The sequence below is a fragment of the Leptodactylus fuscus genome, chromosome 1 (genome assembly GCF_031893055.1).
Source record: "Leptodactylus fuscus isolate aLepFus1 chromosome 1, aLepFus1.hap2, whole genome shotgun sequence".
Taxonomy (NCBI): domain Eukaryota; kingdom Metazoa; phylum Chordata; class Amphibia; order Anura; family Leptodactylidae; genus Leptodactylus; species Leptodactylus fuscus.
In genome coordinates, this window is record NC_134265.1 from 76098173 (window position 1) to 76114212 (window position 16040).

Below are 16040 nucleotides of genomic sequence, written 5' to 3' on the forward strand. Positions count from 1 at the left end.
ACATTTGTGAGACTTTCTTATGGACTTTGTTTTTATGACGTTCAGTGTGCAGCCAAAATGGCATGTTACTAGGTATTCTATGGTTCAGTAGGATTCCAGGGATACCAAATTGATACAATATTATTTACATTTTTACCCCTTCCTTAACAAACATGCAAAATGAAATTTTTTTCTTAAAGTTGGGCTATTCAATATCACTTTTTGTTCAAAATTTTATTGAGGTGAAACAGCGAAGAAACAGCAGTCCGGTATTTTTTTTTTTTCCTGGTATGTTGTTCACTGTACAGGATAAATATTTTTTATAAATTAGTAGCCCAGGCATTTTCAGACACAGGGATGCCTAATGTGTAGATGTTTCACAGAATTTTTTAAAACTTTTATATGTATTCTAGGGAAAGGGGGATGCCCACAACTGCAGTTATCAAGAATATGGTGAGCGAGTGAGTGAGCAGTGCCCGGCATGTAAACAATACTGGGAGCTGCGTGCTGTGGTAAACAGCTGATCTGCAGGGTCCTAACAGTCTAAGAAATATAGGACATCAGTGGGGATCTTGAACCCGGGCCAGTGTTGATCAACTGTTTGAAGATACTGTGGTTCTTTTGTGAGCGCTGTGACCCCTTCACTATTTACTTGCACACTATATATTTTATAATCACCATGCAATGTTATGATGGCCTGTAACAATAGTGCACGGCTGTTATACAACAGATGGTGTGTAATGTGAATGGTGAAGGGGTCCCACAAAGTATAATATGCTCCATATTGGCCTCCCACACAGTATAATATGCTCCACACTGACCTTTACGGTATAATATGCTCCACAGTATCCCACACACTATAATATGCTCCACAGTCACTTCACACAGTATAATATGCTCCACAGTGGTCCACACACAGTACTATATGCTCTACAGTATCCCCCACACACTATAATATGCTCCACAGTCACGTCACACAGTATAATATGCTCCACAGTGTCCCCAAAACAATATAAAATGTACCTAAGAGCCCCCCTAGATCCGCTTCAGATGAATCCCAAAATATTTGCTGAATATTCCTGAGATTTGGCCCTCCGCTTTGGTGCTATTATTATCCTTAGACCCCAGAGTATAATAAGTAGAGGCCCAGAGGAAGTGATTAAAAATAACAAACACTTATACTCACCTTGTCTCACCTTTCCTTGGCATCCACGCTCTAGCTCTCTTCAGCATTTTCTTTGGTTCTCTTTTGCCTGTGACTGAGGTGACGCATCCCTGACATCACTGCCACCATATTCAGTAAATCAAACGATACACACCAGAATATTAAATAAATCAAGTGATATTCAGTAGATCAAATTATATATATATATATCACCATGTTCAGTAAATCAAGTGATACTCATCCCCATATTCGGTAATTCTTATGATGCTCACTCCCATATTCAGCAAATGAAGTGATACATACCAACATACACAGTTCGCTTTGTGCACTTACTCCCACTCACTGATGATATCATTTAGATCTACATGTACTGATAAATACATTTTAAAGCAGCCTTCATCTTCACTTGTAGGATGAAAAGCTTGTAATATACTAATTTTACTTTTCTCTTTCTCCATACATTTGTAAAGTGGAATATAAAAGGCATAATAGAAGAAAATGCATCAAATTACGTTTGTAAATTGTATTTGCAAACAGAATTGGAAATCGCTTTACTACTGCTACACCTGGACTTACTCTCCAAAAAATTAATTAAAAACTTTACAGTGCTGGGAATTCTCCATGCTACACCTGCTTAATGAGTGCTATCTAATTGCTCTGATTACTGTTGATAGCACATTTGTTATTCCAAATATATTCTGTACAAAGTCACATTCTACACATTCTCCAGATGCACACAGTGAACTAAGTATGCTTAAAAAGTTATACATTGTACAGCCGAAATGTGCCTAGAATGAAATAAAAGGTTGTGTTTTGACTTGTCCCCCAAATCTTCTCATACTGAGGGTAATATCAACCATATAGGATCAATCTACAGAAGAGGAGATGTCAGTCATAAATATAACTGCCTTAGTTTGTCACCATCTACCCCTTGCCATTCTTGAATTAGGTACAGAAAAGCCATTTTTCAAACTTATCTGTCTTTTATGGTTTATAACTCTCAAACCTATTCCTTATGCTAATTTTAATAAGACACTCAGCTGTCATCCATTTCTTCCTTGGACTACAATGAAGAGTCACCAGGTATTTGTAGCCACTGACTACTGGAAACAGAAAATGGACACCGCATGTATTACTTAGATCCAACAGTGGATTATAATAAGGGCTGCAAGGGAGCCCAATGGTATGCAACTGCCCACTTACCCCCATTGAGATCCAATCCTGCAATCAACTGTATCGGAGCCCAGTGAAGGTAAGTAAAACTGTTTACCTGTTTGCCATCTTTACTCCCCTCCCCTCTGCCTTTGAATATTATACTCTGGGGTCTGAAGACAACCCAGAATGTAATAGTAGTTTGTGGATGGAGAACCCCCAGAATTTTGTGTTCTACTGAACCAAAATTTTTGTCAAATTCGTAACAAAAACCAGTTTTCTTTTTCCCTAAGGCTGGATTCATATTAGAGTTGGAGTCTCCATGTGTGAATTCCCCTTAAAACGGCAAGGAGGACTTTTCTTTTTGCAAGTTTTAGTATAATATAGGTAAATCGGGCGGAAACCCAGTAGGTTTCCACAGTTTAACACTTTTTAAGTAGACAGGGTTTCCATCTTTCAGGTCGCCATGTGGAGCCAAAGGATGGAAATCCGAAGACTAGTGTGAACCTAGCATCAGTATGCATCACTATATAGAGTGTGGAGTTGCTACTATTGAACACTATACTGTGTGGAAGAGCTAATGTGGGACCTTATACAGTATGAAGGGGCTGCTATGGCACATTATACTGTATGGGAATCACTATGTGGTATTTTGCTGTGTGGTGGGGCCACTATGAGACATTAAATTACATGAATGTCCACTAAGGGACATTATACTGTATGAAGGGCCATTGTAAGACATTATACTGCGTGAAGGGCCACTGTAAGACATTATACTGCGTGAAGGGCCACTGTAAGACATTATACTGTGTGAGGGGCCACTGTAAGACATTATACTGCGTGAGGGGCCACTGTAAGACATTACACTGCATGAGGGGCCACTGTAAGACATTATACTGCGTGAGGGGCCACTATAAGACATTATACTGTGTGAGGGGCCACTGTAAGACATTATACTGCGTGAGTGGCCACTGTAAGACATTATACTGCGTGAGGGGCCACTGTAAGACATTATACTGCGTGAGGGGCCACTGTAAGACATTATACTGCGTGAGGGGCCACTGTAAGACATTATACTGCGTGAGGGGCCACTGTAAGACATTATACTGCGTGAGGGGCCACTATAAGACATTATACTGAGTGAGGGGCCACTGTAAGACATTATACTGTGTGAGGGGCCACTGTAAGACATTATACTGCGTGAGGGGCCACTATAAGACATTATACTGTGTGAGGGGCCACTGTAAGACATTATACTGCGTGAGGGGCCACTGTAAGACATTATACTGCGTGAGGGGCCACTATAAGACATTATACTGCGTGAGGGGCCACTGTAAGACATTATACTGTGTGAGGGGCCACTGTAAGACATTATACTGCGTGAAGGGCCACTGTAAGACATTATACTGTGTGAAGGGCCACTGTAAGACATTATACTGCGTGAAGGGCCACTGTAAGACATTATACTGTGTGAAGGGCCACTGTAAGACATTATACTGTGTGAGGGGCCACTATAAGACATTATACTGTGTGAGGGGCCACTATAAGACATTATACTGCGTGAGGGGCCACTGTAAGACATTATACTGTGTGAGGGGCCACTGTAAGACATTATACTGCGTGAAGGGCCACTGTAAGACATTATACTGCGTGAGGGGCCACTGTAAGACATTATACTGCGTGAGGGGCCACTATAAGACATTATACTTCGTGAGGGGCCACTGTAAGACATTATACTGTGTGAGGGGCCACTGTAAGACATTATACTGTGTGAGGGGCCACTGTAAGACATTATACTGCGTGAAGGGCCACTGTAAGACATTATACTGCGTGAGGGGCCACTATAAGACATTATACTTCGTGAGGGGCCACTGTAAGACATTATACTGTGTGAGGGGCCACTGTAAGACATTATACTGCGTGAGGGGCCACTGTAAGACATTATACTGTGTGAGGGGCCACTGTAAGACATTATACTGCGTGAAGGGCCACTGTAAGACATTATACTGTGTGAGGGGCCACTGTAAGACATTATACTGTGTGAGGGGCCACTGTAAGACATTATACTGCGTGAAGGGCCACTATAAGACATTATACTGCGTGAAGGGCCACTGTGGCACATTATTCTGTCCAGGGCTCATGGTATCTTTTATTCTCTTCTACTTAGAACTATCATTAGTTGGAGACTTGGACATTATTATTGCAGCCAAGCAAACAAAGACTAGTATAGAACTTCTAATGTACACTTCTCCATTCTGCTAAATCCACTCTGTTTGGTTCAAAAATGCAGTAAAATCTACAACAATAAACAAAGATTTTCCATGATGCGTTGCCACTTTGAAAACACACATGCTCTACCAGTGTCTCTTCCAGACTTTATAGATCTGCTTACCTTTTCCAAATGTGATGGTCAGGAGTCAGGAATGAGCCTGTTTTCTTCCAGTGATCACAAGATCTGACCCCCTGCAGGTTTATTACTAGGTATGGCAGCCCAGTGTTTCAAATAATACAGGATAGGCCAATTTTATTACTTTAACAACTTTTTTCCCCTTTTTTGTATAATTATAAATTTTTCACAATGTACATTTTTCCCTATCAGTATGTCTTTGGAGTATGGGAAGAAAATCCATGCAAACACGGGGAGAACAAACTCCTTGCAAATGTTTTTTTGCCCTTGGTAGGACTTCAGCGCTGCATGGATACAGTGCTAACCACTGAGCAGTGTGGCGCCTACTTTAACAACTTTCTGTCAGGAATCAGTCATGTGGTTTTGACTGGAGTTGATCTCAGAGGTCTGCAGATATTCACCTTTGCCAGGTAAAGCTGAAACAATGAAATTTCCAGCCTTGCCAGATGAGGATTTAGCAGTTCATTTTCTTCCTCAGGAATAGGGAGGTGAAGGCACCCTGGCAGGGCCTGTGGCTGAGTATGAGGCAGGGGATTAGGAGTACATTATTATACCCTGAGGTCTCTTCAGACCCCAGAGTATAATAAGTGTAAGCTCATAGGAGGTGTAAAAAATAGAAAATATTTATATTCACCTTCCCTAACCGCTCTTGGGTTTCATGCATCTGGAGAAGGACAACACAATGAGGCCCAAAAAAGGCGAGGGAAGATTACTATAAATGTTTTATTTTTTTTACACCACCCTTGGCCTACACCTATTATACTCTGGGTTCTGAAGAAACCTAAGAGTATAATAATTTCATGTCTGGTTCTATCTGAACAAGTTTAGACCTATTCAAACTGGAGGATTGCGTCACCTGAACACAATGTTTTTCTGTCTCCTCCCTCTTATGCAACTGTTTTTATCATCTTGGTATGTCTATATATATATATATATATATATATATATATATATATATATATATATATATATATATATATATAATCCTTGGCTATTAAATCATTCCACTGAATGGAGGCTCGCGTATGCTCTATAAACCCATTATCTTTTTAAAGTGTGTTTGTATTTGAGTGTTGGAAAGATGTGCGCACATGCATGTGGGGTTTCTACTGGGCCCATTAAAGTCAGTAGTAGTAACAATGTTTATCAGCATGGACTGTGTTGGGGTGCAATTTACGCTGAATTTGCAGTTTGAGTGAATGGTGAATATAAGACTAGACAAGTCAAGCGAATTAACCCCTGACAGGCGCATCGTCACATGCTAGGATGGTCAGTGCATGACACAAGTGTAAGAGGAAATGTTAATATATTTTAGAGAAGGTGTTTTGATTGATTTTTCTGATTCAGTTTTTTGTGTAGTAAGGTCCCATCAGGATTGCAATTAAAATAGGATTATTCAGCTTTCCTTCTTTTCACTTTATGTAGTGTTGCCTAATCTAACATCCTTTGGTTTATGCTAATGAGAAGCAAAACACATCTGGAATTCATTCTTAAAATTGCAATTGTAAATTAACTATAGAAATGAAACCAACAACCACTGAACTCTAATTCAGATAACTTTAGGAAATGAAAAAGTCACATATACTGGATGCTTGGAAAAAGTTGCAACAAATTTACTTCTGCTTTCTATCTATATACTGTAACTTAAGGCACCCTTCCAATTATAAAAGAACTTTTCAGAAATGTTTGAATGTTTGAAACTCAATATAATATATGTAATGAGAATATTGTTTCCTTCATTTCCTCCTTCCCTTTTCTCAGACTCATATATCTAATAGTCAGGGGCATAACTACCGTGGTAGCAGCGGAGGCAGCTGCCACAGGGCCCAGGATAATAGGGGGCCCGGTGACAGCTGCTACCGCTGCAGATTTTTTTTTTTTTAAATAGGCTGTTACCTGCTGGAGTAACTCCAGCACATAACAGACCCTATTTACTGAAGCGCCGGGGGCTGCCTGAAGATGGAGAGGAGCTGCCTCCTCCACAGTCCATCTTTTAACAATAATAAAGTCAGCAATTGCTGTCTTTACTACTGCACCCAAGCAGGGTCCGCCTGCTGTCCGGGCCCCTGCCTCCCAGCACTTGCATAGTGACAGCGGGCAGGAGAAACTTCTATCTCCTGCCCGCTGTGCCCAGGCCCTGTGCCGGCATCTATACTAGTTGATTGAAGGACCTGAGACATGACGTCATCATGACGTTATCAAAGGTCCTTTAATCTACTAACATAGACTCAGTGTCTAGGTCAGTGTACAATGGGGGAATGGGTTATGGGCTGTGAGGAAGAGGGGTACATGGGTGTGCAGGCTGTGTGTGAGAAAGTCTGCACCCCCATTCCTTCCTTTCTCACATACAGCCTGCACACCTATGTACCCCTTCTACTCACATTATGCACCCCCCATTCTGCCCTATGTGAGCAAGAGGAGGGAATGGGTGTTGTAGGCTGTGTGTGAGCAAGAGGGGTACATGGGCATGCAAGCTGTGAGCAAATAGGGTGACTTGGGGGCGCAGGCTGTGTGTGAGAAAGAAGGGGGAATGGGGTGCAGGCTGTGGGTGAGCAAGAGTGTGGTGGAATGGGGAATTCCCCCCTCCAGATCACCCTCTTGCTCGCACACAGCTTGCACCCCCATTTCCCCTCTTGCTTATATACACCCTGCACCTCACGTCACCCTCTTATTCACAAACAGTCTGCACGCCCATGTACCCCCCATGTCAAAAGTTTGCCACGGGGCCCCGCCATTCCTAGTTACGCCACTGCTAATAGTACTCATATCTGTATCCAGCCTTACACACAAAAGTCTGTGGAAAGGAGCAAGGGCAGGAGGAGGAGGAGGATGCATCCAGCTATTGAATCATTCTATCTGCGGGTAGAGCTGTAAGGTGGTGGAAGTCACCTTCTTCCCCAGCTGTACCTCAATTGCAGGACTTCTAGTCCATGAGTAGGAGTACCCAATCACGATCACCCAATCTATTTGTGAGCTCACGTTTTAGCTGCTTTATTTATTTTGTAAATTATTAGGCAATTAAATAATAATATGTTGGATAGATAAAAATGGCTGACAAGAGACATGGCCACTAGGCCATGTACAGATTTGGCTTAGGGCTAAACCAATGAGTGGAGTGTAAGGTATTGTGGGTTCTTCTTCACCTTTAACTTCCACAAGGTGGTATAGGGTTTCTCACACAGAATGCCAAGATCTCTACACCAGAGTAGTCTCTGTTAACAGTGGCTACTAAGCAGGAGTTCCTCAATCACAGAACAGAGGTGAGAGTCCAGTGTAAGTGGGCCCTTGGGCACACAACAGCCTGGACCACTGGGACAATAGCAATATGACTGCTTTGCTGCTGCATACACCAAAAGTCTCAATGACCAATGGCCTGGCTTCTCCAGAGCAGTTACCTAGGCACACCCCATCCAAGTAATCCAATGCCACCAATGGCAATGAAGGAAATACAGCGCCATTCCACTCTTCACTAAGGTTCTTTTCACTGAGGTAGATAGTTAATGTTCAAAGATTTAGCACTTTAGCACATACAACAGATGAGGGTTGTAAAATGTAAAATGTTAGTTCCAGTTTGAAAGCTCACGGCCAACAACAAAATACAACACACTTCTACTGTTACAGGAGATGCTCTGTCTGCCACCGAAGAACCTGTCCTCCTATTTGTGGGTATCCTCAAGTGTTCTCAGAACCAAGATGGTGTTTTGGCTAAAAGGGGGCTTCCCTTCTCAAGCTGTCCAAGCTGGTGATGTTAAAAGATATCCTCTGCTCCAACAAGTAGTCCTCCAAGGTGGCTCCCTCTGTCTGAGCATGAGAACGGGATCTTAAAGAGGACCTTTCACCACCTCCACCAATTTAAAAACTTGTCATCTGTTAATAGATGCAACTCCACTGATTCCAACACAGAATTTTCCCTATAGCTTTCACAGTTCCCAAGCAACAAGCCCAATTAGTTTACGTGCTATTTAAGCTCTGTAATGTCAGGTGGACAGTGTCAGGCAGGGGGTGTGAGATTCAGAGCTCCAATCAGAGGCAGCCAGTGTCAGAGCTCAGAATCACACTTCTTGCCTGTTCCTGCCTGACACCGCCCTCCTGACAGTTCAGAGCTTAAAAAGCATGTGAGGTACTAAAACTAACAGCACTGATTGCTCCAGAATGGTGGGAGCTAGAGAAGAAAAATTCCAACTGGTCCAGAATAAGTAGAGCAGTAGCTATTAACTGATGTAAAGAGCTGGACTTGTTGGAGGTAATGAAATGACCTATTTAAGTAGAGAGCAATGTCCTTCATTTAGTAACCTAGACAACGCCTGATATCATTGGGTCGCACTATTGGAAAGCAACAATCAACTTCTCCTATAATGCAACTCTTAGACGCAGCTTTGTTCTGCTCTAAGGAGTCACCATGTGATACAGCTTCCAGAAAGTACTAGAAAACTGAACCAGCAAAAATCTAGACAACACTACACTATATACAATATAGTGTAAGTACCTAACACACAATATAATAACACAACAATAAATCATGCTACATCAAGTTGGTGCACTGAACTGTTGACACAGCACTTCTGCCACAACTGTATGTGCACATTGGGGATAGGGTTTAACTTCCCCACACAACAAGCCATCTGTTCAAGCTGTGTATCAGCACCATCTTGTAATATCCGAAATTGTGGTCAGATGGAACAAGGATCAAAGCAGGCAGAGTTCTGTTTTAAGAGTAGGTGAAGACAGGCAGCAGACATGAAAAGGAGGTTTGGAAAACATCCAAGATGAAACCAAAGGGGACTGGAACCAAACCTTATTCCTAAGGCCTAGAATTTTGCTTCAAATACCCTTACAAGGTGTACAAAATGAAGTTTTTGTCTGGTGGGAACATAGACATTGCATAGGATATCTCCAGATGATATTCATGGAGGGGTCTCCATTAGCTTATGGGCCACAGAATCTTATTTTCAAAGAGTGGTTCTTTAATAAATACAAATTTGGTCCCAAAGGTCCAAGATCAAGTTTGGCAAGGTCATGCAACACAATAAGACAGATATAGGGCAGTAAACAAAACCAGAGACAGACCCTTTAAGACATCTCACAAGAGACCCTGGTGAAAGCAGACAAGGCAAGGAAAGGCATACAGCGGTTGTTCCTCTGGGAATCCTGAACAATGTCCTCTCAGAGTGTTTGCAGAGTGAATGCCATAAAATGAAAACCTGTAAGAAAATGGAGGCAACTGGGTTTTTTTTTTGGTTCCACTACACTCTGATTTTTTTCAATTTCCTAGTAGGTTGTGCAGAGAATAAAATGGTGCCGCTATCAAGTACAATTTGTTCTGCATAAATATGGCCTTGTATGACACAAAAATGAAACATATATGGCAACAATTTATGTGTTGCTAAGCAGTTAATTTCCCCTCTGTTATTCCATTAGCCCTCTCACAACATAATCATATGGCCCTGATGGGGACCTAACAATAGCTCCAAGATTTGGCATATCAATACACCTACTAGGTCCTGCTAGAGGCTGACAGTCATAATATACTGCAATAAAGAAGGAAAAGTAAGAGCTATATAAAGATCTAGTTTAGATTTTGTTACAGGCTCCCTCCACTAAGCGATCATAATGGCTGTTTTGTGTCACCGGTGATGCTACACCTTAAGGCACCATACTGAAGGGGTAGGTGTAACATGAAAGGGCCTTTGTGCTGGCTTAATAGAGAGAAAAATTACCATTCTGGAAAGCAGTGGTTGGCCAGCGTCAGCAACTCAGTTTTAACTGTGAAACCAAGCCGTTCTGTGTGCCCCTGCTGTGCTATAAAACTCCCCAAATAAATTCATTAAAATAAATAAATAAATAATAAAAAAATATTTATTTTAAAGTAAACTTCAGCCATCAAACTGACCTGCAAAACAAAATTAAAAAAAATAAATAAATTGTATGTTTGTCCCATTTCTCTCCACAGGTAATTAAATGGTGTCTTTAGAAAAAAAAAACTTTTACTGCTAAAAAGAAGAACCCATACAGCTCGATGGAAAAATAAAACATGTAAGGGTCTTGTAAGACAGGGATGAAAAAAATGATGAAACTATGCAAAATGGTCAGGTGCTCAAGGGCTTAAATTGCAACCACAGTTGTACTTGAACTCTTAACATTATAAGACATACTTTTGCCCCAATTTATTGAAGAGTTTGTACTAGCACTTTAGAGAGTGGGAGGTATGTACAGTATGTGCAGCCTTCTGAATTCTTATCTGATGAGAACCAGTTAGGTTGTATTTTAAGTGCATCTGTACCATGGCAGATTTACTTACACATTAAAACTACAAGATAAGAACACATGAATACCAAGAAAAATTCCATATGGGGACAAGATGACCCAAGTATTCTTTGTAGTTGAGAATCTGTAGTTTATTATGAAGACTGACTGCATTTTATTAGACAGGCAATGCGTGGATTCTTTTCCAATCTGTTTTACCATATACGAGCCTCAGATCAAAATGAAGTCAGGTATGATTTTCATTTCCTGTCTCTATTGCCACATACCTGTAACACATACACTGTATTTCCACGTACTGAAGATGTTCCTGACCGAGGAACAAATCATTAAGTAATACAATTGAAACCAGATGACTGTTGCTTAGTATTCTTCTAGCATGTACAGTCATGATGGCCGCAAGTGTTAGCATTCCTGAAATTATTCAAGAAAATGAAGTATCTCTCCCAGAAAATGATTGTAATTACGTGCTTGTTATACACGTTTATTTATTTTTGTGTTTATTGGAACAAGATAAAAAAAATAACAGAGAAAACTGGATTTTACATAAAATTCCAAAAATGGGCTGGACAAAATTGTTGGCACCTTTTTATAATTGTGGGTAAATAACTTTGTTTCCCTGTCGTCCTCAACAGCGGCACAATGTGGGGTATTTCTGCCCCTGTGTGCTGGTAGGACAGGCGGATATTTAATTAGCCAATCAAATGCGTGGCAGGCCCTATAAGAGGGCACAAGAACCTCCCCTCTGCGTGTTTTTTTCTGTCCTGTGTGGACAGAGGACAGGTGGGAGGACTTGTGTCCTCTTTGAGAAGCTCAGCAGGATCACTCACCTCCTGAGCGGTTGTTTTCTTCTTGTCACCTTCTGTGCCCTGCGGGGAGAAGGTGCTTGTTAGCCATGTGTGGCTACCCCCCTCTATCCCCCCTGCCCCCCCTCTCCTCCGCTTCCCCTGCTCCTTGTGACTTACCTGACATTTTGGTGAGAGTCCGGGGACTCCGCATGCCGCCTCTGGTGGCCGCGCGGACTGCCGGCGGGTGGAACCACACTGTTGTGTATCCTGTTCCCCGCCGGCCGCTGTAAGCGCGCACTTCCGGTTTCGCCGGAAGTATCATAGCGCCATGGCAACGGCCTGGCGCTGGCGGCCGCTCACTCAGGGAAGATTCAGGCCTTATTAAAGGCCGGAAAAGACGGGGAGATGTGGGGGTAAGTGCCCGTGTTAAGGGCCTCTTGGTGGGGGGGGAATGTATATCTTTGCAGACCCCTGATTACAGGGTTAGTTGTCTGGGCAGGTTGCCTCACCTGCTTTGATTGTGGCTCCGCCCACTTCCAGCCGGCCAGAATTAAGAGGCTGGCTGGCCTGGTGTCAGAGACCTTCCTGCAGTATCTGCTGAAGGCGTGCGATTGTGGTGTTCATTGATCTTGAACTCTTTTCCAGTTTGCAAACTTTATTGGGAACCGGCTGTGATGGCCGAGTGGTTAAGGTTTTGGACTCGAAATCCAATGGGGTCTCCCCGCACAGGTTCAGATCCTGTTCACAGCGCCAGCCCGGCTAGCTCAGTCGGTAGAGCATGAGACTCTTAATCTCAAGGTCGTGGGTTCGAGTCGCACGTTGGGCGCCAAGTCACCTCTCTGTCCGGTCTACAGGACCTGGTAAGATTTACCCTTTTTTTAAAAAAGCTGGTATGATGTCATGGTGACAGTGTTGCATGGTCTATTATCTCTCTCTGTAGGATATGTCATCCTCTACTACCCCTCCTGGGGATGGTAGGAGGAAAACCTCTTCCAAGAGGAAACATCTTTCCTGCTTCGATTGCGACACACCGCTCCCTGATGGTAGGTAGCGGCTTGAAAGGTTGTGCCCTGCGGGGTACTACTGGTCCTATAACTTGCCTATTTTCAGGCTATGAGTGGGCCCGTTGTCGCGGGTGCAGAGGTCCTCCACCTGTGGAGCCCTCTCCCAGAGATATGATGGCATGGGTCAAGGAGATGGTGAGTTTGGGCATCGCTTGGGTAAATAGTTTTTCCCTTGCTTGTACTCTCCTTTTTGTTTTGCAGGATGATTCCCTCAAAGGGATCCATTGCACCTTGTCTCAGCTCACCAGGAGACCATGCTCTGAGCTCCGTTCCTCGTCTCTCCCCCCCCCCCTTGTAACACCTGCGGGTGGCAGAGGATGATTCCTCCGAGGACAACTCAGTTATTCCAGCAGAACTGCGTTCCATTATGAACAAACGGGCAGGCTGCTGAAGTCCATCCGGTCTACAGTGGGCCGAGATGTTGACGGGGAAGCCTCCACGTCTGCCTCTGGGGGACATATTGCCTTCCATGCGGACGCCACGCTGACCGACCTTATGGTGCAGCAGTGGAAACAGCCAGAGAAAGGACATTCACTTTCCAGGATCTTCAAGTGGGATTCCTGGGGGCCTCCCCCGAAGGTGGATTTGGCCGTAGCAAAGCTGTCCCGCAGAACCTGGTGCCCTTGGAAGATGGTTCAAATCTTCAGGACCCTCTGGATCGTAGGGCGGACTCCGTTCTGAAGAAGGTCTACTCAGCTTCCTCCGCGCAAGCCTCTGTGGCCATAGCCTCCTCTATGGTTGGTGACTTTTTCCGCAACCGCTTAGCCGCCTTGGAGCGGGATATAGACTTGGGCATAGACAGAGATGAGATTCTGGCCTCTATGAAAAGAGTTCATAGGGCTGCAGCTTATTTGGCGGAATCCTCCTGCCATCAATTTAAAATCTCTGCCAAATCCATGGCGTTGTCTACTGCGGCCCGTAGACCCCTTTGGCTAAAGCCTTGGCGGGCAGATTTTGCGTCTAAAGCAGCACTCTGTGCTCTCCCCTTTGAGCCGGGAAGGGTGTCTGGCCAAAGCTTAGACGCCATTATGGAGGGATTAGCTGAAGGTAGGGGAAGGTCCCTACCTCAAGCATCCAGGGGCAGACGTGCTCCCCCTAGAGGCAGAGGTTCTTCCTCTAATTATAGACGCCCTTCCCAACAACGGCGTTTTAGATATCGCCCTAGGGGAGCTGGTCGTGGCGCTTCCAAGGAGGACACCAAGAGGAAGCCTGAGTTTTGACGTGGGGCAGCTCCCTGTGGCCCCCCTTCCTGTGGGAGGACGTCTTTCCTCCTTTTCCAGAGCATGGTTCACCCATATCCAAGACCCATGGGTGTTGAAGATCATACAACATGGGTATCACATCGACTTTCATCTTCCACCTCCAGATCGGTTCGTTTCCACCCGAACTCTTCCACCTTCTCAGCAGGCCAGTCTAGAAGCCTTGGTTGCCGAATATGTTACCAAGGGCGCCCTGGAGAAGGTACCAGCCTCAGACCTCGGTCTGGGAGTCTACTCCCCCGTCTTTCTGGTCCCCAAGTTCACCGGGGGCTGGAGGATGATAATAGATCTGAGGTACCTCAATCGGTTTATCAGGAAGAGGTCATTTCGAATGGAAACCGTGGATTCCGTGGCTGTGTTTCTTCAGCCAGGAGAGGTGATGGTTACCCTCGATTTGAAGGACGCCTATCTACATGTCCCCATTGCTCATTTCCACAGGAAGTTCCTCAGGATTGCCGTCGCTATGGCCGGCCACAGGGAGCACTATCAATTCACAGCTCTGCCATTCGGCATCACATCCGCCCCACTGGTATTCACCAAGGTGATTTCTCCGGTCGCCGCGGCCCTCAGACTTCAGGGTCTTTTCATCGTCCCTTATCTAGACGACTGGCTACTGAAAGCTCAGTCTCCTGCTGCTCTCCTCCAGCAGCTCAACCTTGCCATCAACTTCCTACAGGAGTTAGGATTATCAATTGGGAGAAGTCCGAAATCGTTCCATCCACCTGAAGAAAATTCCTCGGATTTATAGTGGATTCAGAAGCGATGCAGATCTTCCTCTCCAGTCCAAGGAAGGAAAGAATCCAAGCCAGTGCACGATTCCTATTGCGCACTCGACAGGTAACCATCCGGACCGCCATGAGAGTCCTGGGCCTGATGTCATCCTCGGCCAGGGCGGTGCCTTGGACTTTATGGCATTTGCGTCCCCTGCAGATGGAAGTGTTGAGAACCTGGAACAGGTCTCCACGGGGATTGCACAAGAAGATCTGCCTTTCTCCCGCTACCCGTCTTTCCCTCAGATGGTGGATACACCTGAAAGACGGAAGGTCCACGGCCCCGACAGTGTGGACCCTGTTGACAACAGATGCATCCCAGTGGGGATGGGGAGCCCATTGTCAAGACAAAACTGTACAAGGACGATGGAGATGTCCGGTGCTGGGGTCATCCAATCTCAAGGAACTCAGAGCAGTGTACCTGGCCCTAGTACACTTTGCCCCAGAATTGAAAGGCAAGTCTGTCAAAAACCGGTCAGACAATATGACGGTGGTAGTCTATATAAACAAACAAGGGGGCACCAGGTCACCAACCTTGCTGAGAGAGACGAATCTCATATTTGCCTAGGCGGAGAAGAATCTGGTCCAGTTATCCGCTGTTCACATAAAGGGCTCCCTGAACATAGTAGCGGATCAGCTGAGTCAGGGTATTACCGTATCAGGAGAATGGTCTCTCAATCCAGACGTATTTCAACAGATCGTCCAGAGATGGGGTCTCCCGGAGGTCGATCTTATGGCTACCCGACTCAACGCCAAGGTGGGGACCTTCTGCTCTCTGTACCAGGAGGACAATCCCTTGGCGGTGGATGCCCTGTCCATCCCATGGAGGTTCAGGCTGTTTTACATATTCCCTCCAATTCCAATCATACCGAAGGTATTGATAAAAATAAGACAGGACCAAGCCTCGGGAATAGCCATAATCCCGTTCTGGCCAAAAAGGGCTTGGTTTGCTCAGCTCATACAAATGAGTCAGGGCATATATTGGAGGCTTCCCCCACTCCCAGACCTGGTAACCCAAGGAGAGCTGAGATGCCAGGATCTGAGGAGACTCAACCTGACAGCCTGGAGGTTGACCAGTCCCTATTGAGAAATAGAGGACTGTCACAAGCCGTCTTGAAGACCCTATCCAGCGCCAGAGCAGATTCGACTAACAGGAACTACCGTCGAATAGGTAACATCTTTAATGCCTGGTGTC

At 44.5% G+C, this 16040-nt stretch overlaps 1 non-coding gene across 1 annotated transcript; it reads left to right on the forward strand.

The window, feature by feature from the left end:
• The first annotated feature begins 12420 nt into the window (after positions 1-12420).
• On the forward strand, positions 12421-12502 carry TRNAS-CGA (transfer RNA serine (anticodon CGA)). Its single transcript has one exon. It is a non-coding gene; the product is annotated as a tRNA-Ser (tRNA).
• Positions 12503-16040: the final 3538 nt, after the last annotated feature.